This window comes from Rattus norvegicus, chromosome 1, assembly GCF_036323735.1.
Source record: "Rattus norvegicus strain BN/NHsdMcwi chromosome 1, GRCr8, whole genome shotgun sequence".
NCBI classification, from domain to species: Eukaryota; Metazoa; Chordata; class Mammalia; order Rodentia; family Muridae; genus Rattus; species Rattus norvegicus.
The window spans coordinates 131,076,880-131,096,671 of record NC_086019.1 but is presented as its reverse complement, the minus strand read 5'-3'; the positions used below and the strand labels follow the sequence as shown (position 1 = coordinate 131,096,671).

General features: G+C 45.3%; 1 protein-coding gene and 1 long non-coding RNA gene across 6 annotated transcripts in view; one reads left to right on the top strand and one right to left on the bottom strand.

Annotated features, from left to right (window-relative positions):
• Igf1r (insulin-like growth factor 1 receptor) overlaps positions 1–19,792 on the bottom strand; it is a 288,878-nt gene that overhangs the window by 151,993 nt on the left and 117,093 nt on the right. The gene's annotated exons all lie outside the window — the stretch shown is intronic.
• LOC134483685 (uncharacterized) lies at positions 5,014–18,592 on the top strand. Its single transcript, XR_010060550.1, has 2 exons — positions 5,014–5,376; positions 9,529–18,592. It is a non-coding gene; the product is annotated as an uncharacterized LOC134483685 (long non-coding RNA).

The following is a 19,792-nucleotide window of genomic DNA, read 5'->3' as shown; positions in this document are numbered from 1 at the left end:
AGCAATGGTGGGGAGAGGACCAGCCCTTGTCACACACTTTCCAATTCAGATTTTAGTGGCCACAAGAATGGGGCCTTAAATGCCACAGATAAAGAAATGTCAGTGCAGGAGATGGAAGCATGCCAGGACACAGGGTAAGAAGGCACATTTAGATCTGCGAAGGCCTCAGGGGATAGCACCTTGCCAAAAAGACTCCACTCCAGTGGCTCCCAAAGGTCTGAAGGCTGGGTAAAGAGACTGCGTGGCTTCTCCTCTTCGATAGCAGAGGGAAGGAGGAGTAACCAAGATCCCCCAAGGTGACAAGGCCTCTCCCCTTCTTAATCAACCTTTCCTAATATTTCACCCAAATAAACTGAGCAAACGCTCAAAAACACAAGCTTTAGTGTTTGAACTTACTGAAGTCCAGGAGGAGGGGGGCTCAGGGGGAGGCTAATCTGAATTGTCAAATAAACAAGTCATTTCCTTTAAAACAAAAGCCTGGACTGGATGGCAGAGAGTGAATGAATTGTATTACCCAACGGCTGGTGTAATGCAAGCCCTCTCCTCCCCCTTCTGGGCCTCATTCATAAAAAGCCCAAGCAGCTGTAGGGACTGGGACTGGGTTTGTGTCCGTATTTTCCAAGACAGATCGAAAACAACCGAAACAAAGAGAAGTGCTCAGACACCAGCTCGGCCTCTGCGTCCTCTGGGAAGTTTGCAGGGCCCTCTAGGGCAGCTGGTCTCTTAGTCAAGCCAGGCACAGGCTACTAGGACATTTCTCAGAGCTGCTTGCCTGCCTGGGTGGTTCTAACACTAACCCCAACACCCACTGTGTTATTAAAGGAACTCCTATCTGCTGGTACACCTTCCATTTTTTTCCTTTCCTGCCATTTTATTAAAAAGTTCTTAGTAAAACAGGGGCTGCCAGCTTATTACAGGTTGCCAAAGTGCATTGAAGGAGGCAATATATTTCCCAGAAGATGCATTTTTTAAATAGTGGCTGTTTTTATGTTGATATCACTTCATCTAAACCTTCTGTAGGCTGTAAAAAATCTGAGAAGCTAAAGAGCTATCTCAATTCTTAATATATATGTTTTTCCTAATGGCAATCACCATGTTCCCTCAGGACTACAGATCCATCCCCAAACCTAGGCCTATTTAAATGGCTACCCTCATAGCCTGGCTTTTGCCTTCTCCACAACCCAGGGAGGCTATTTTTTTTGTTTGTTTGTTTGTTTTTGACTGGGAAGTACCAAGTTCTAAGGACAGTCAGGAATCCCCATAGTTAATGGGACTATCAATTAATTAAACTCAGTATACTTACTGTCCAACCTTGAAATAGGCCCAAATACAAATGGTGGTTTTCTGGATTAGTATTAATGGGGAAAGCATGCTACATTTCCAGAACAGGGTACCCATCTTGCCCCACAGTGCTGGGACCAAGCACGCATATCTCCCAGAGCACGGAGATTAGCTCCCCAGCCTCATGCTTCTATCCAAGACTGAAGGCCCAAGCGACATGAAAGTAATCAGGAGATATCAAATAGATCTTGTAGAATACATGTCTGTGATTAAATTGCAATAATTCTATAACTTCTTCAAAGGCAAAAATATCAAGATAGCAAGCTGAGAAAAAAAAATAAACAAGTCTGACAGGAATTATGCCAAGCTTTATGAGGAACTAGACCAGAGCCTGAAGCAGTTTGGAGTTTTGTTTTGAAACTTGTCTTAGACTTGCTGGCTGTCCTTTAAGAGCGCTCCTGGAGACCTGTGGACTCTGTGGCCATGAACATGAACTTTCTAGGTAAAGGAAACAGGTACCTATGACGTTGTCCACGAATTACTCTTTGGATTCGGGGTCAGAGAATTCTAAAGCACAAATAACCTGACCCCCTGGTTAAAATCCTGTATTAACCATCAACACGTTTCTTAAACAGTGGAAACGTGGCCACAGTTACCTGAAGATATAAAAACTTCCCGCAGGAACAGAAAGTAACATTCAAAGTCTACTCCCCCTGGGCTATTGAGGGGCAATTCTACATGTTAGTACAGTCCGCATCTGGGCTCTGGCCCCTTCTCCCAATTCTTGGAACTACCATCCTGGCCTAAGACTTATTTCTGCCCTACTGGAGGGCCTCAGCCTCCTTCCAGAAACTTCCTGAGATCAACAGTCTTCTTGTCCAGTGAACACACAATACGGCTCAGAACCTACTATCTTCTTCTCTTCAGCGCCCAAGGCAATCCACCGTCTCAGGGCTCCCTCTGTGACTCTCGGGACACAGGCTTTTTAGCATCTCCCTTTCCCACGCCTCCTGTGAAGGTCCTTTGTCCCCTTTCTGAAGTCTCTACCTAAACAGACACCGGACACTCTCTAAACATCACACATACAAGAGCAGCTCGCCTCCTGCCACGTACCCCACTGTGTCACTGGCACTGGAGCAGGGCTTGGCACAGACAGGTGCTCAATAAATATTTGTGGAGTGAGGGAGGGAGCGAGCCCACTAGATTTTCTCACCTTAAGGCTCTTCCCCACATCGGAGGGCAAAGGACTTGGAGAATAACCACTGCTGAGCCCACCAGGTTCCAACGGATATATCCAAACCCACTCACACACTCCTGGTTAAATTGAGTGGGAAAAGCGAGAGGGAGAGGGGAGGAAAGAGGAGGGGAAGAAACAGAAGGGGAGGGGGACCAGAGAGGACAGCAGGGGAGGGGAGGGGAGGGGAGGGGAGGGGAGGGGAGGGGAGGGGAGGGGAGGGGAGGGGAAGAGATGAATGAGAGAGGGGAAGGAAAACGCTGATAAGATGAGAAGCCCAGAGACAACCCGGTGAGAGTAGTCCGAATGCAAAACATTGTCAAGGAACAAAGTTACTAACAGCTACATTTTGAAAGATCTCTAAGAACTCAACTGGAAGTCCCCACCCCACCCCTAAAAGCTGCTTCTATTTACTTTTGCTCCTAGCACTCCTCTGTTTATTCGTTTGTTTTGGTAACTGTTTTCGTGGGTCTGGCTTTGTTGTCTCTGACCCTCCTCCAGTGGCTGGGTTAGTACAAGAGAGTATTCAGTCTATATATTTGTCAAGAGTCATACTGTACGCACAGATGCTCTTTCAACTATTATGAGCGAGATGTGGAAGAGGGGCCTGGAGGGACTGTGATATTCCAGGTGACAGGCACCTAGTTACCCAGCAGGTTTTCTATCCTGTGGGTAGAGCCCAGGGCCTACCACATGCTAGGCAAGTGCTTCAACACTGATAGCCCCATCCTGGGCTCCCGAGAATACCACACCTGTTGGCAAGTCATACCCAGTGGAAGGGTTCAGAAGGAAAATGTTACTAAGTAACAGCTTAACAACTGTCACTGCAGATGACCAATTTGACAGAGGGCCAGCAGTTCCCCCTGTACACTAATGCCTAAACACTAGGGTGTGTGGATTTGCTTCCTCTGGAGTGGGCTTATGGGACAGTCATCACAGCTGCCTGGAGGACACAGTTACAAAATAGGATTCCATTTGTAGCCTGAGGACTAGTGGGTTTTGGATGCAGAGTCTATGCAATAGGAACATTGGGTCACTATTTAAAAAGAAACAATGGGCCGAGGTTCCCAAGCCTTTATTCCCAGCGCTTGAGAGGCAGAGGCGGTTAGATCTTCCTGAATTGGAGACCAGCCTGGCCTACAGAGTGAGGTCCAGGGCTACAGAGAGAAACCCTGTCGTGAAACCAAACCCCACCCACAAAAAAAGGGAGCAAGCTTGTGTCATACAGCTGCCCACTGACCACAAACAAGACCATACACAGACAGAGCTCTGGGACCCACGCATGAAGAGGGGACCATTAGAAATGTGAAAGATTCAATCCAGCACCCCACAAACAAGGGGAAAACAGGTGTATTCCCAAAGACACCTCACAAGGGTGGTCTTTCAACAGACGGGGTTCTTACATGAGGGTGAGCAAACAAACCCAGGAGAAACAGGCACCTGTCTGCACCAATCATGAGACTCCCCCAGCTAAGTCATGCGTGTGACGTACACACACCAAATCGATCAACCAGTGTGATCAGCAAGTGTCCCCACGAGACAGAAAACTGCAGGACTCACATCTCTGACTTCACGTGAAGACTCTCAGGTCAGATCACCTGGCAGAGGCCACTAGGTTGGCAAGCAGACAAGGAAGTGCTTGCTCACTAAGTTCTCTTTTCAACATCACAGCACTTCAGTGGGCTTCTCCAACGAACAGTGAGCCCCCAACACGTCTCCCCATCATGCACCACTGCAGGTCATGGGGCAGATACGGATGTAAAACACTGAAGAGCCCCTGACTTCAGCACTGCCTGTATTTCAGATGTCCTCGTGGAGCATTATCAACCTCAATGTGGCCTTGGAGTTGACTCGCCAGAACCCATCTCTAGGTATTGCAAACTACTGGAAAGAAAACATGGACCATAGAAAGGGGTCATCTACAAACATCTGGAATGTTCCATGTAGAAGTGAGGGCTCGTAGAGCACAGCTTCCTATTTAGATTAGCCAGGCACGATGGGACATGCTAGCAGTCTCAGGTACTCAGAGAGCTGAGGGAAGGGGGCAGTCTCATTCTCATATTAAAATAAGAACGACAAAAGGTTTTTTTTTTCAAAGAAACATATACTAATATGTAATAACATGATGCATAAGGATTTCCATATTGTTGTTAACCAACCTACTGGCACTTGCGAATGACCTTTAAGACAAAAAAAAAAAAAAAACCCATACAATCATTTACTTCAAGCCTGAATGTTTTTCTTCTCCCGCCCTCTTTTACAGTATTTAATTTCGCCGTTTTCAAACAAGCTGTTACTGCTGCAGTATCAATCTTTCAAATATTCCAGTTTCCCCGCTTCCTTTGCCTATGGATTTGGAGATTAACTACTATGAAATTTCATCATGACTCAGGAGTTAAGACAGCAGCAGATTCAGATTATTCCTTGAGCAAGTACACACTGAGGTTAAGGTCAAGGAAACACACACACAGTTTCTGTCAAACTACAAACGATGCTGGGCGAGTGTGACCCACTCCGAGCGAGCTCGGAAGACCAGCTGAGGGAGGATGCAGGGGGCGGGGAGCCCACTGATTACACAGCAGGAATGCTGATATCTACAAAACCAGCGAGGGTTAAGAGGTGAGGGCTCTTGACTCAAGGACACACTGGGCATTTTCCAGTTGGAGAGTTACAGTGAATTAAGGTCACTTGGTATTTTCAAGTGTTTCCCAAACTGCTGTAAACGAAAGTCTGAAATTACTCCATTCTGAAAATTGTTACTGATCTCGCAACAGCAGCAAACATTTGCACGAGGGTTTCCAGTGGCTGTAGGTAAACAAGCCTCGAATCTCCTTACCGCGGAAACAGAACTGTACAGACAGGTAGGTCACAGTGCTTCGGCCTGACGGAGGCACTCTTGTTTACCAGTTAATTTTCATGTCCATTTTGTATATAAAAATAGGAGGAGGCTCACCGTAGAGAAGAACCGTTAAGCCATTAACAGGGCTTTGTGGAAGGCACAGTTCTTTCTGGCACAGGACCAATCTGAGGGCCACCACAGACAACTTCTGCTCACAGCACAGCATTTTCCGCTATCCTCAAGACATTTATAGGTGGAATCATCTCACGCAGCTGGCACGGAATCTGTATCTACCTGAGAAGTGCCCTGGAGCTCTATCTACCACAGCCCAAAACCACGACCATGAATCGAAGCCTGCACAATTCTAGACCGTCCCTTCTAAACGACCAAGAGGAAAGTATCTGGCACACATGACCTTACGAAGCACAGCTACTGGACAACACTGTTCAGTCACAGAGCTGAGCTCAGAGCACACTGCAGTTTCTGAGTGCCATCTCCTTTCTTGACAGGAATGCGGGTGAGGACTGTCAGGAGCCGTACGTATGTACAGGTCACGTGCCTCGCTGTTGCGCAGGCTGCCTTCTCTCAAACACTGAAAATTTGCTCCTACCACCACCCTCTCTTTGTGCCTTTTAAAAAGAACATTGATATTTGAATCCAGGAAAGAATACATACATACATACATACATACATACATACATACATACATACACACACACACACACACACACATATATACATATACATACATACATATACACACACATACAGATAGATAGATAGATAGATAGATAGATAGATAGATAGATAGATAGATAGATAGATATTCCACCTTGATCAAGAACCGAAGATTCAAGAGTGCTTTCTCGGAATGGAATTTATGTCCACTGAAATAAGAGGATATAAATAACATTTCCTTCCTTCAGGCCTCTGGAGGGAAACTACAGACCGATGTCAGCACGGTGTAATGATATGAGACAAAGGAGGTTTCTTCCATGAAATATTGTGCATTAGGGCTTCTATTCTATGCTATAAATATTTAGCAAAGGGTAGTATGACATTTACTAATATTTCTGTCAAAATAGCAGTATCTTAACTGTCATGTTGGCAGGATCATGCGCCTCCCTCTGTGATGCTATAGGAAAGCACTGACTAAGCATCGCGACTTTTTTCTAGAAATGTATTCTGCGCAGCACTAACACCAGAGTTAACCCGAGTCTGGGACTCAAAGGGTATATAATACAGCCCTCACAGTGTATGGTAACAGGAAGGAAGAGAAGCGTTTGGTGGCAGAAAGTGACTTTGCATAGGCCTTGGCTTTCATTAGTCAGCTTTGGAAATGCTTCCGAAATGGCTGAGTTTACTTATATACAATTTTTTTTTAAGTACTTGTTTCTCCTAGGGGAGACTTCTTGTTATTAGCTAGTTTCCATGTGTTACCAGTGGCGGTGGGATCTACTGGATAAACAAGCTTGTGTTGGATAAAAGCAGCTTCGAAACAACACTGTGCTCCTGGTAGGAGCTTGTAAGGAGAAGGGAAAAGCTGGAGAATTTGGACCCCCTGAACAGTAGTGACCTGGCCCTGGGTTCCCCAGGAGTGATCCTGGAGAACAGACCAGCCTTTGTATCTACAGAGAAAAGGGAGGTCGGAGATTTTCTGGGGAGGAAATAGAAAAAAATCAATACATGTTATACAATGCTGAACCCAGCTACACATGTTTACAGAGCTTCAGCACACAGAGACATCCACTTCGAAGGCCTCATAATCTCAAACCTGTATTTGGATTTCCCAAGCAGTCGACTCTTAACAAAACAGCGACTCTCAGTGAGCCAAGGAAGTTTTTCACGTACCCAGAGTATCTGGACAAAACAGCTTGAAGCTACATTCCAACCTTTCCACAAGGGAAACAACCAGTAACTATGAAGAATAATATTTAAGATTTGGGCTCTCGAAGTTCGGCCTCTCCTCTTTGCTTCTACCTTTCCCCCTAGGGATAGTCTCTGTGTGTGTGTGTGTGTGTGTGTGTGTGTGTGTGTGTGTGTGTGTGTGTGTGTGTGTGTACATACATATACGGACCAGCTATGACCATCTCAAACTGCTGCTCCAGGGAACACTGTCCCCCTCATTTGTCCTTACAGTTCAGTGGTCATACAACACTGATGTTTTTAAAAAGTCTCTTTCCAGACATCAGACCAAAACCACTTCCAGTTTAGATTTATGCTTTTTTTTTTTTTAATTTCTAAAGACAAATCTCATTATGGAGTTTCACTTGAGGGTGCTCTGGTCTCTCACATAAATGAAAATGCTTTACAAACAAACACTAAGTTCCTTTCATGATGGATATTCATTTGGCTATCAGTCATCTTCCTTCCCCTCCCATTGAGATGAGAGGTCAGAACACAAAGGCTGAAGACCCCATGTTCCCTATAGCTCCAGTACGCTACCAATTAATGCTCACTGTATCAGCAAACAAAGGCGAGCGAAAGTGCACTCCAGTGTTTTAGAAGAAGTCAGTTTGGACCTTTGTAAGGCAATAGGGAAGGAGTTAAAGAGCTGCTTCTTTACTATTTCATTGGCCCTAAGAAGGGCCACTTCACCAGACTCACCTGCTGCTGGGTTAGGCCCTCACCTAGATAGGAAAGTAGGTAACATCATAGGATATTTCTGCTCTACCAACCTCTCCCCTTCTACCTTCTATTCCTCCTCCAAATCAAACCTCCAGTTTGTACAGAAGTGCCACACACCACGACGATGATGACCTCATTATATCCTTTTCACTTGCAAACTGTGTCTTTTAGGACAATAACCACACAATTAAGTCTTTATCCATCACACAAACTTATTATAGCTTAAGGATGTATGAGCCCTGTCTCTTGTGAAGAGGTCTTTCCCTTGGCCTAACTCTCAACTCCATCCTGCACTTTTGTTTTCTACGAGAGTACACTGAAATCAGACATTCTGGGGGGTGGGATGGGGGTCCCGTACTCTTACCCTGACTGTCAATCAATCGCACATTACAAAGTACATGCTCAAGACTGGAATTGTTATCTCATCAGATCACTAATCTTCCTTGCTTCATCCTTCTGTGAGTAAAATTTAATAAAAACTAAACACTTAACAAATTTAACATAAAAATTAAATGTTAGAGGAAAGGTTAACGGTACCCACGGCATCTTCAGAGCATCGGAAGAAGATTAATTTAGACAATGAAAAAAATGTACCTTGGGCTGGGGAGATGGATTAATCAGCAAAGTGATTTCCTTGTGAGCACTAGGACCTGAGCTCAATCCCAGAGTTAATATGGCGAAGGCAGGTGTGGTGATACAAACATGTAATCCTTGTGTTGAAGGGGCCACAGGTAGATCCCTGAGGCTCTCTGGCCAGCCTAGCCTACTTGCTGAATTTGCTACCGATAAGAAACCCTCTCAGGGGGGTTAGAGAGATGGTTCCGTGGTCAAGAATCCTGGATGTTCTTCCCCAGTACTGAGTTCAGGTCCTAGCGTTCACGTGGCACCTGACAACTGTCTAGAATGTGATCAGGTGCAGATGTACACGTAGACAAACACCCATAAACATAAAATACAGCCCCCCTCAAAAAGGGGGAAGCTGAGCGGCACCTCAGGGAACATTACCACGGTTGTCCTCTGATCTCTACCCACCTGAATCCACATCTGCACAAGACTATGAGAAGGAATGCCTTAGTACTTAACGTCAACAACCTATCAGGCATTGTGACATATATCACTGATATCAAACCACCATGCCAGGAATTAGCAGCTAAAAAAAAAACTTCTTCAGAGAAGTTGGGGATGAGTGTCCGTGTACTGCAGGCTTACAGATGGTTTGAAAGTATGCACAGTAAAGTCTCCCAGGTACGAGACTTCTTCAAAGGCAACAAGAGTATTAAAGTGACTTTTTTTCTTTGTGTTTGAGTAAAATAATGTTCTGCGTTTGTTTTAAGCCTTGTAAGATAAAGGACCTGAACACCTGTTATTTACAGCAATGGGCGAGAACCTCGGCCAGTGACTCCCTCATAATGGCTCAACATGAAAGAGAGAACACTAGGTCTATAAAAAAGAGCATTAGATTTTGCTTGGTTTTAATATTCCCTGTCTTATACTGTGAAAGCTATACTCTGGGGAACCAATTCTCTGCTTTCTATGTCTCTTCTAGAGACAAGCTCCAGGCCGAAAGCTGCCTACAGCACCCAGCCTATACTCGTCCGGAGTCTAGAGTCCAAATCTGTCCCAGCTTCTGCTCCAAAGGACCCTCCATTGCATAAATGTCTGCATGTGGAAATCACTGCATTTCCTGCTCACATGAACAGGGTCTGCACTGTATTATGAAGGGACTGAGCCTCTGTAAGAACAGGGAGGAGGAAACTATTCCCCATGGCTCAATCACACGTTTCTCTGAAACGACAACGACAAAATCCATTCTGGATAAGGACAAAGGTAACCCTCTTCATGTTAAAAACCGCCCCCTCCCCATCTTAGTGGTCCCCATCACTGTGAGAAGCTGGGCCACCTTGGGGATAGGTAAGTACAAACTTGATTTTGGACATGTTCTTCCCTGGGCTTCCCCTACCCAAGTGGAACCGAAGGACTGAAACCCATCCAGAGCCAAGTCCTAGGTCACAGACTCCACAGAACAGAGCCACTAGCATGCCTTTCCTCTCCCTGGCTCTGTCGCACGCAGTACAGCCAGCACGTAGTTCAGACCAGTGATCTAGCACACCCAAGCAAACCAAGGCCAGCCACCACCAGCACCCTGGCTTCCTTTTCTCTCTGACCCCTCAAGAATCCGCTCCTCTCTGACTGTCTTCCTCCAGTCTGCTTCTCTCCTCAGCATGACCCTCCTGTAAAGCCCACTGCCCTCTCCAGGCCATGAAATGGCCTTTCTGTTGTCTGTCAGGATTTGAAAGACATGCCCTGCAGTGCTGTTTGCCTCCAACCCCAGACATGCCCCAGAGAAAGTCCACTGTAATGAGGAGCTTTAAAAGTCTCTGCTCCACGTAACTACAGCTAAGGAAACTGCATACCACCGTTTTGGTAAGGCACAAAATAATCAATTTCTTTTTCTCTTTGGTGCTGTTTTTAAGACAGGGTCTCACTCTGTAGCCCAAGGTGACCTCACTAGGTGTCCCAGGCCTGCTTTAAGTACCTACCTCAATCTCCTCAAGTGAGGAATCAGAGGTGTGGGGGCAAACAGCACCTGGATAGTAGACACTTGGACTCTGACATCAAATTTTTTGAGACAGACAGACAGACAGACAGAAGACAGACATGCCATATGCAAGAGGAAAATGGCCATTGCATATTAACGTTGTGTGTTTTGTACTTTAAAAGGCTCACCGGCTGACAACGACCTTATCATTCTGGTGGTTCCAAGTGGAAAATGGCGTCACAGGTGCAACGAGACAAGGCTGGAACAATGCGTTCCTGCAAACAGTCCAAGGAAGTTTCTTTTTCCTTTCAAAGATAAAGAACATAACCCAGAAATAATAGAACTACTTACGCACAAAGGAAAGACTTGGCAGTGGCTCTGCGAGTCAGGTTTAAGGGTCTGTTTGTCTTTCCATGTTACAGGGGAAGGCAAATGAGCAGGAAAGAGAGCAAGGGCAAGTCTGCCCTCTGAAGCCCACGGCTCACCAAAGCCACGAGCATGGTTTTACCTTTAAAACGTTAAAAAGTAAAACAACAATAATAAAAAATAATAGTAAGCAAAGAAACAGACGTGGGGGAGGAAAAGGGGAAGAAATCTGTAATGGTTTTTCTCAGTTAAAACTCAAGTAAACTAAAAAAAAAAAAAAAAAAAAAAACAAAAAACTCAAGTAAACTAATGTTTAAGCTGATGACGGGACCTAAAAATTTCTTACTGATTCCATCAACTGAAATAGATTTTAAAAGCAACTGTACGCAAACAAAGCAAACGATTCAGGTATTAGGCAGAAGAGAAAGACGAAATAGAATGAGGAAGACAGCACTTGGGAGACAAAGGCAGGTAGACGTCTGTGAGTTTAAGGCTGGGTTATACACAGCGAGTATCAGAGAACCTATGGCTGCCCAGAGAGGCCACATCCTAAGGGGAGGGGGCATCGTACAGAAAAATGATCAGAGTGGCCTCTGCCTTTGCCCTTAGCATAATCAGGTATCCACACACCAGGGACAAGTATCCTTCAACACTGACAGCGTTCAGTGGGATAGGTGCCCTCAAGGAGCTTCAGTTAAAGCCCGCAGTGTGAAGAATCACAGAAAGCAGTCATCATGGCTACACCATCAGGGAAGACCCCCGAGAGGGAGCCCCATCTTTGCCAAGTGCCTCAGAGATACTCTGAGGAGGGGAGTCATGTTCCAAAAGACACTTGAGTCAAAAGCATCATGGGCTAGTGACGGGGCTCGGTGTGGACAGACAGCTTGTGGCTCGGTGGACATATCTTTTTCTTCTGAGCTCTCACTACCTGGCTCTGCCTTCAGGGCACCTCCTCTTCTAACACCCCATGTCTCCCGGGATGATGAGGACTTTGTCTTCCCCTTCCTTTGGGTAGGGGCACAAATCTGATCCTTTCAGATTAAAATCCAGCCACTTGGAGTGAGTCTCAAGCACTCAATCCTGCCTCGGCTCGCTTCAATACAGCACGGCGTACATACAGACTGATGGACATTATTAATTTACTTAAGTAAGTGCTCTACTCTGGCTACCAAAAAGAACAAAGTTCCCATGGACCACTGGACTATGACTAGGGGCTCCAGAGGCAATCTGCTCCCAATCTGCTATCTCTGTCTGAGGGACAAAGTAGTCTTGAGAATCACAAACACATTTCTGTCTGCCTCCCCACCCCAGTCAACCACCCCACCTCACCCCCTCCAAATGAAACTCCCAGCTTCCAGGTGTATGTATAAACAGAGGTGGCAAAATCCATTCAAAAAGCTACCATGTATCCAAGCCAATGGCTTCCAGAAGGACACGTCTGTTGATAATGTGGAACTGGCTTTAGTTAGAAATCTACCCAGGGTGGGATGATCTGCCTATAAAACTGGATACATCAGACCCACGTGTCAAGTGCAGCAAAGGGGACGTCTCACCAGAGATTAGTCTGAGAGAGTCACAGTTTTACTCAGTTCCTTTTGCCTTAACTTGTGCTTTCAAAGTGGTGTGGGTCTGTAAGCATCGCTTCTGTGGTTTTATAAACGTACTTTATTCAGGAAGGCAACGGGGCCACTTTGTAGCCAAGTCCCTAATATAGAAAGGCGGGCTGGCAAGGGCTGACTATTCTGTTCTGTAGTCCAGAAAGTGTCATGAATTAGAAAAGGACAAACTGCCCGTACACCAGGACTCCTCTCCAGGAGGGAGGCCTCAGCACATCTCAACTCCTGGACTCTGGTTCTAACCTTGTCCCAGGGAGGCTCGTCTCACGCTGATGGGCTCGGGAGGCTCCTGTGGGTGTTTACACTGCATTGCGGGCTCAGGGGAACAGAAATAGTGCCGTTTCAATCCTCAGCCCAGCCTCCAAGAGATCCTCAAGTGGGTGAGAGGCTGGGCACGTCTGTCCTTGGTTAGAGCTGCAACAGGAGAGTGAGCATTTACATCTTGGGAGGCTCTCCGAAGCCACAGGCACCTGTTCTGCTATCTGGTGACAATGTCCTCCCAGAGCAATTCCAAACGAGCCGGGTGAAGGAAGAAAATACATGCAAAACTGGACTTTCCTCTGGATTCAAGGTAAAAGGCATGGAGGGGTTTCCTGCTCAGGAAGTGTGGAGAACACTTATGTTCCCAGGTTCCGAACGAAGAGCACGTGCAGTGCCCAGGAGGGGCTTGTGACTGCTGATACATCTGCATGTCCTCAGGCACACAAAGGAACATGAAGTGACTCTCTCGCTGACCTGGAAAGATCACAGGCGGCTCCGCAACGGTTCCCTCGCAACTAACTGGATGAGACATCTCATTCAAAATAATTTTTAACTTGGTGGTTAACAGTTAGAGTACCAAGCAATGACCATCTCCAACAGTGGTAATTTTTTTCATCAGTTCAGTTAAATGAACCAAGGAATGCAGGTTCTCCCCACATTATTCTTAACGTCCAAGGTTCAAACACATGCTGGTCCTAAAGGCTTGGCGTCAAGGCCTCCATGGAGGTCAACCTGAGTGGAAAGAGAACTCTTTATCTGTAGACTCTGGGTTTAGGTGGCTATATTTGCTGAAACTATATATCCAGAGACTGAACACCGGAAGAAAACGGGAGATGGGGGAATGGAGGGGACACAGGAAAGGGTCTGCAGGGAAAGGGGAGGGCTGTGTGGCTGACCACTGAAAAGACCAACCATCCCTGAGTAGATCAGAAAGCAAGGCCAAGAGCCCCAGCCTCTATGCCAAGCTCCACATGAAGGCTGTGTAGGTATAGTTGGTTTAAGGAAACCCAGTACGAACTCTCTAGATCTACGATGATTACTGGTGGTACCTTTCTTGGTCAGACCTTGTGCGTTGCTTTGCCTGAACGGCTGAATGTCTGAACTACAGATGGGGTCCAGGGGAGATTCAGACGGAAAGTATTACGGGCCACTACATATGATTATGAATGACATAATAACAACAATGTGCTCGAGTTATCGAATAAAAAATTCAAAAACACCTCCCGGGGGGATCCTATTTATCCCCACAGTACTGACAGATGCTCAGGACAAGCTCCACAGAACGACTCAAAGCCACAGTCCATTGGATTCCAGTGTCCATGCCCTGGGTACTGACTGACACCACCTCCTTTGAACAGTCGTGAAAAGTAAAGGCCTCCACCCTCTTACATATCACCGTAAACTCTGAAACGGAACTCTGATGACTTAACACTGAAGCCGGTGACTATTTTCTACTAATTATTATTTCACGTCCTCAAATCTGGAGCACTGGCAAACGCATCCACCGTTATGAGGGAGCAGGAACTGTGACAGTTGACAGGAAAGGGGGATAAAGAATCAAACTCACGAGAACTTCAAGTACCTGTCTGGTACAATCAATTCCTGGTACAAATTAGATATGCACGGTGTTACTTCTAAAAACACTCTGTACATTAAGAAAATTAGGTTCTATTCCTTGTAACAATAAGTCATTCTCATGAGTTGGAGGGTTAATTACTATGAGACACCAACCAATCAAGTGAAAAGTTCGGCTGCAAAACTGAATTTTGAGGTTATAATTATAAACTACCAGAACTGGGAACTGTTCCCCCATTTATAAGCTTGCCGTCTTCCAAACGCATAGACAAACGCACCTGAATGTGTTCCTGCCTTTCTGCTTTACTACAAAGTGTCCCCCCCCCAAAAAAAACCAAAGAACAAAAACAACAACAACAACAAAAAACCACCTTAAGGCCTGTGAGGGGGGAGGAGGTGGTTCACTGGTAAAGTACCTGTCACAAAACCAAGAGGACCTGAATTCAGATCCCCCAGTACCCACTAAAAAAAGGTGGGGGGTTGGGGATTTAGCTCAGTGGTAGAGCGCTTGCCTAGCAAGCGCAAGGCCCTGGGTTCGGTCCCCAGCTCCGAAAAAAAGAAAAGAGAAAAAAAAAAAAAGATGGACAGTGTCATGTAAATCCTGGGAGCTCACTGGTCTAGCTGATTCGGTCCCCTTAAGTTCAGTGTGAAACCCTAGGTCAAAGGAACCACACAAGGTGAAGAGAGAAACTAAGTATGACTTCTAACCGGTGATGTCTGTGTGTCTGTCTAGAGGTATGCTGCACTTCCTAGTAAAATCCTGGCAAGACTGTATTCAGTATAGAGGAGGTGATGGTGACACAGTTAGCAACAGAAAGAACTGCGATAGGGTCCCCTGACTTCGAAATTTAGGATGCGATAACACCATGTAAAACTATGCGATACGGACAGGGAAATGAGCCACACACCAATGCAACAGCACAGAGGGACTGGAGCAAGGCCAGTTCAGCATGTGACTGAGAGGTGACAAGGCTCAAGCTCAACCCAATGTGGAAAGAGCAGTCTGGGGTACAGACGGCGCTCCCAGGGGTGGGGAGGAATGAATCCCAACCTGGGAGGAACCTACCCCCACCTTACTCTCATACTTTATTTGAAAACAATGGACTCAAAACGGTTCATACAGTTAAAAAAATCCAACATAAGCCATCAAACAGTAAAGCTAGCAGGGGCTTGGAGGCAGGGGGATGGATCCCTGGAATCTATCACTAGGAACAGAGTTCCTGGTTTAGGCTATAGGAGACCAGAACTCAAAAGGAAAAAAAAAAAAATACAGGCCACCAGGCTTTCACAGACTTAAGAAAATTTGCTCGGTGAAAGGCTGTTAAGAAAAATGATAAAGCACAGACTGGGAGAAAATATTTACAAACCACGTATCTGACAAAGAGCTAGAGTCTGGAATCTATAAAGAACTCTGAAAACTCAACATTACAAAATAAACAATCTAATTAGAGCAAAAGACGAACAGATGCCTCACTAAAGAGGAGGGTACATAAACAGGAAACAAACACAGGAGAAGGTGTCTGACATCATTAGCCACCAGGGAAATGCAAATTAAAACCACAATGAGATATCACTCCACATCAACACACACACACACACACACACACACACACACACACACACACACACACACACACAGGGGCACAGAGAAGGAAGTAAGGAGACCCCCTGGGCACTCAGACTTCCCCGAGAAGAGTAGATAATAAAATGGCACAGCTACTCTGGACTGTTTGGGTGTCTTTACAAATAAACACGCAGCCACTATTCTATAAAACAGAAATTAAACTTCTAGACACTTCTCCCAAAGAAAAGAAAGGTTACTTACATTTGTCAAAATCTGAACAGAGAGGGGTAGATAGGTAAACTATGGGATGTTTAAAAGGAACAATTATTATAAAATGGCCTTAAACTGATACCCCTTTGAGAGGGAGAACTGATTCTTTGTGACCTTGGGTAAGGAGGTTTGTGTAAGGAGGATAATACGTTAGTAGACAGGGACCCACACACTGGATGTTACCTGATGTAGCAACAGCAATTTTCTGTTTGCCAAACTGCACTACATTTCGGGAAAGTTCTGGGGGGAGGAGGGGATACAGCACGGGATACTATTACTTCTTGTAACTGCCTGAGAGTCTGTGACTCTATAGTCTCTCAGGAATGAAGGGGGTTTTCTTTTTAATGGACATTTCAAAAAAAACCCAGCAGGTAAATTAACTTCATGTCTTCTAGTAGGCTAGGCAGATGGCTTCTTGCAAACCACACTGCCTTGGTTGCAGGACATGTACTGCCTGTGCACTACTACTTCATCGGAAGTCACAGCTTGGGGGAGGGGTGCTTAGCTCAAGTGTCTATGTAGAAACCCCATCTTTAAGTTAAAATGCATTCTTAGCAAAAGTTGCTATTTTAGTCATAGCAGTTTAGGGATACACACACACACACACACACACACACACACACACACACATATATTGAAAACAAAACAATAAACTAAAAAAAATCAAAATATGTCATCAGAGTTACTGGCACAAACACATTTCTAAGCCGATTAGTGAGCTAAATTCTGACAGGACTCCTTGCAAATCAAAGCAAGCCCACCCAAGGCATCCCTATTGAAGGCTTGTTTGTAACCTAACATAAACACTTAATTTGGGGCTTGCAACAGTTGCTTCTGTCTTAGCATCACATAGTTAAAAATAGCCCCGCCAGTCAGAGTGGTCTGGCGGTGAAGGACAAAGGAAAGTATCAAGCTGGAAAAGATACAGAGCAAGGTTGAGAAGGATCCTGAGACTCTCTGAAGCTGCATGTAAGCTCTGGGCACTTATTACGCAGACAGTGTTGTCTGAATCACCTGCAGTAAAGACTCAGGAAGGCAGAGGATATATATGCACTTCTTTATTTTAAAATAAAACCATAACGCATAACTTTAGATCACTTTTTGTTTTCATTTCTCCCAAGACAGGATTTTCTCTGTGTATCCCTGGCTGTTCTGAAACCCCATCTGAAAACCAGGCCGGTTCTCCAACTCACAGAGTTCCTCCTGCCTCTGCCTCTGAAGTGCCGGGATTAAGTGTGCACCACCACCACCCGACACAAACTTCCATTTCTATCAGTTGTACTGAAGTTGTAGTACTTTCCATGTAATTGAGTTTTTTTTTTTTTAAAAAAAAGAAAAGGAAAAATTATTCCCTTTCATTTCAAATGCATGATTCAGTTTTTTAAACTAAATCGAACACTAAATTTTGTCCCTTCTTAAAAAGTGACTGAATCAGCAACTCGCAAGCTGAAATCTCTCAAAGACCTCTTTAGAGCAATAGGAAAATTATTTGCTCAAGTCAGAATGAACCACTGCAGCACAGAACCTGCCCTTTCGCACCAGTGTGGCCGCTCTGAAGTGAGGCTCTGGAAGGTTCCAATCTCTCACCTGTCTCCTCCCCGTCCCTCCCAAGGAGATCGCTTTAGGGCTTGTGGTACAGGCCTGGTGTGGTCTCCTACACCAGTGTGGACAAAGGTGGCAGGACGGCAGCCCACCGATACAACCCCTTTACTTTGCTTTTGGTTGTACTTGTACTGGTTGTTGCTGCTGGGAATCATGGGCCAGGTAAAAGCAGGTAGCATGCAGCCATGCTTGCTGGCTAGGCTCTTTTCTGGAGGTGCTTGGGAGGTTTACCAACTACCTCAGGATCCCGGTGACATGAGGGTACTCCTAGCTACATCTAGGACTAGGGAGTCTATAATTCTGGAAAAGTTATGCTTGTGAGTTTAACTGCACGAGGCAGTTTGCCGACAGTTGTCAAACCCAGAATTAGGTGGGTTGGGTAGACCCCATTTATAGCAGTAATACCCCAGCTTGGACCCTTGAAGAATTAAATGTCTCCAAATTTCCACTATTTTGAATTCATTAGGAGAAAGAATGGCAACATATTTACATAGACTGACATTTTATTTAAAGAGCATAATGACAGAAAAGTGGTATGAACTTCGGGAAGGTTGGAGGGCCTTCTCTATTAAGGGCTTTGAGGAAGTGAACAGGTAGCGTAAGAACCACAGTTTGGTTCCTTTTTTTTTTTTTTTTTTTTTTTTTTTTTTTTTTTTGTTCTTTTTTTCGGAGCTGGGGTCCGAACCCAGGGCCTTGTGCTTCCTAGGCAAGCGCTCTACCACTGAGCTAAATCCCCAACCCCCCTTTTTAAAAAGACTTATTTTTATATGTATTGGTGCTTTGCCTACATGTATGTCTGTGTGAGGGTGTCAGATCCCAGAGTTACAGACAGTTTAGCTGCCATGTGGGTGCTGGGAATTGAATCCAGGTCCTCTGGAAGAGCAGTCAGTCACTGAACCAACTCTCCAGTCACCCTAGTTTGGTTCTTATAATGATGATGTCTCCTCTTCTGCACTAGCAGATAATATCTCAAGGGTTTAATGTTAGGTCTCAAGCCCCATGCCTTGCTCAGAACTATCTATCTCCCTCCTACCCCCTCTCTCTGAATATTGTGTGTGTGTGTGTGTGTGTGTGTGTGTGTGTGTGTGTGTGTGTGTGTATGTGACTCTCCCAGTCAGATTTGAGATACATTTCTTTTGCTTATCTTAGAGCAAAATCTTTTTATGAAGTTATTAAATACCAACAGAAACAAAATCATCTGTAAGGAGCAACCTCCCCTGAGACACACACACGCAGTGATCGATCAGCTTTTCCCTTGGTTGACTGGCCTTTCCCTTGACTATGAACTATGTAGGTGAGTGCATGTGAAGATGCCCAGTGTATGTTAGCATCTGAAACCCATAGAACTGGACTTTCCTTGACCGTGGAATACCCTGGTGTGGTCCACATGCTGCGTCACGTGCCTCGAGAAATGCAGCTACGGTGAGGACACAGAGCACTCTTCTACACCCGAGCTCAAGACATGCATAGGCTGCTACAGAGGAAACCCGGTAGGTGGGGCAGGTTTGCAAACTTGCCCTACAATCTGTTGATTCTCTCTTCACTTACCAAGAAACGGGAACTGTGATTAACTCGTTATAACTATGCAAAAAGCATGTGGTAAACAACAACAAAGTCTAAAATGAAAACTGAAAACCCAGTTTCACACAGAAGCGCAGTCTCCACCCGCTCCTCGGGAATTCGGCATAAATTGTAGATAAATCTTCCAGTGGAGCTGGAGGTGACCTGTGGTGTAGCATTTGTAACTAGTGAGTGAGGACATTTTACTGCTAGCAAAGGTGACCAGGTTAAGTCCACTCACTTCCTGGCCACTCATTACTTTTGCTTCAAAATAAACTGTAAAGTTCTGGGCCTGGCGGTGGTGCAGGTTTTTAATCCCAGCATTTGGGAGGCACAGACAGGCAAGCCTCTTGATTGATCCAGGATAACCTTGTCAACCCAGTGAGTCCCAGGCTAGCCAGGACTACAATGTAAAAGACTGTCTTAAACAAAACAAAAAAACAAAGAGCCAAAGCAA